Here is a 2,477-nt window from a genome sequence, read left to right as displayed (position 1 = left end):
TTCCGGATGGAACATATGTGATCCCTAGGATAGAATGAGTGTTGGCCTTGCACAAGGCAAGTAGCTCAACTCTTTTCTTCTCTCTCCAGCCTTTATCGATGCATTTATATAAGGTCATTTGCCCATGAAGGTGCAAGCGGAAACGCCATCGGCTTTAATTCCCTATGGTGATATTTGATGAGACCAGAATTTCCCAGAGACTACTTTATCATGGGTGTTGGATTCTGAACTGAGTCTTTAATTGTGAAACATGAACCTAAGGATTGATTCCCTGGAGTTTCCCTGCTGCACTTGTGGTTAGAGTATTGATAAGCAATACTAACTAAAACATATTCAAATCCCATGGAGAACAGAAAATGGATAAAAATCCATCTGAGGTTGAACAAAGTTTCTTCTCAATGACACACAAGAACATCTTTCCCCTGATATATCTTCCCATATGTTAAAAATTATAACCAAATGTTCTGAAGAGGTGCTTCAGAAGACGTGACGAGAACATGCTCTTACACTTTGGGGCCACCAAGGGCTGGATAGTGCAAATGTCTCCTGGAAAATTTTATAAGATTCTCCTACAGTAGGAAGCGGGGTTGGAGGTGAAATCTCTAAATGTAGTCTCCTACTTCCATAGGGGCAATATGGCTCCAAGGGAGAGGTACAGAAAAGTTCCTAGGATTTTCTCTGGAAGAGGCGATTAAAAGGGTTATGAAATCTTTGGCAATCTGAATTTAAGGACCCCATTGGTCCTTTCATACTTTCCAAGAAGATTGTTGGTTAAGAAAGGTAGTGTGGGCTTTGAGTAATTGTGCTTGCCTTCCAGAGTCCTTTTATGACGGGTCCTGTCGAGTGTGTCTCAGACACTGGATATCAATCTTTCTGATCTCTGATTGAAAATGAAATCAAGCAATTTGGGGGGAGCGAAGAGAGTATGGTGATGCTTGGGCCTGTTGGGGTATTTGCCACTCTGTGCTTGGATGATGCTTCAAGTGGTACTCAGGGAATAAAGTAATGCTGAAGTTGCTCTGAAGTCGGCCACATGCAAGTGCCTTATTCTGGATACTGTCTCCCTGTTCACATGCAGGTGCCTTATCCCAGCTAATGCCTCGCTGTTCCTATGCAGGTGCCTTATCCTGGGCACTGCCTCCCTGTTCACATGCAGGTGCCTTATCTTACATACTGCCTCTCTGCTCACATCCACGTGCCTTATACTATGTACTGCCTCTCTGTTCGCATGCAGGTGCTTTATCCCGGCACTGTCCCTCTGCTCCCAAATCAAGCATCATTCTAACAACTAATTTATTTTGATCTTCAGATGTGACGCCTTTCAACCTTTTGGAAAATATGCAATTACTCAAACAAATTCCAAATCCTGTGGAGAATGGGACTCGAATAAACGTCCAAGTGAATACAGCTCAGCACACCTTGACTCTGGATGCTGCCATCTGTCACCTTTCTTGACACTTGTAGACACATACAATGAAAATAACCTCAGCTGTCATTTTAAGGTTTTCTACTAATGTTTATTTAAAATAGTAATCAGTTTGTGTATACAATGATGTGTCATTCCATGGAAAAATGTAGTAAATATTCATTTCAAATCATCCAGCACCACCATGTATGGCATCGATGAAGATTTGTTTATCCTCAAAGAGTCAGAGATAGTCAGAATGAAGGGCACAACCAAATAGTTTCAATTCTTCCTTCGCAAAACCAGGGACTAAACACAGTATTTCATAATGACCTCTTTGAATGCCTCCAGAAATTTATCCTTTGAGAGTTTGGATAAAATCATAACATTACCTAAGAGTACACAGGAGGCATAATCGTCTGTTAGAACGTTTCTTTTATTTTCTGGAGTTGATCTTTATATGAACTTAAATCTTTATTATTGCCATTTCACCAGAAGTAGAAATATGTAAGACACATACTGTAGTTTGTTAATTCACCATTTACTTCTGTTTTCAGTGAAGATTCCAGCTGAGGAGAAACCCAAAGCATCCTCAGTCACGCTCACTAGGAAACTTCAACAAATACAACTTCTGTGTCAGGTTGATTTTACCTTGGGTGGAGGAGTCTGATTGGAAAGAAAGTTTGCATTAGTGATGTCCTGCTCACTCACCTTCAGTTGCAGATTTGAGGAATGTTCCATGGAAGAATATTGGTAGGCCAGGGAGTTTCTGCCGCATTTAAGAGGGGCACCGGGAGCTCCTCATGGCCGCCAGGTAATCGTGAAGGTCTACTTCAGGGAGGAACACAGCGGTGACAATAGACTGTTGTTATAATTGTGACTCAGAATGTGAGCGGAAATACAGACCATGGAGATCATTAGTCTGAGAAGTGTCCTCTCATCTGTCTAAGACCCCTGAAACCAGCTGTGGAACCTGCGATTAGTTCAGGAAAACTGGCAGGATTTCCAGTAGGAGTCATTGCAGCAGGGCCAAAAGTGAGGATATAGTAGGTGATGGATCCTGGTGACTGCC

The sequence above is a fragment of the Sorex fumeus genome, unplaced genomic scaffold (genome assembly GCF_029834395.1).
Source record: "Sorex fumeus unplaced genomic scaffold, SorFum_2.1 ptg000264l, whole genome shotgun sequence".
NCBI classification, from domain to species: domain Eukaryota; kingdom Metazoa; phylum Chordata; class Mammalia; order Eulipotyphla; family Soricidae; genus Sorex; species Sorex fumeus.
This window is presented reverse-complemented; position numbering follows the sequence as displayed.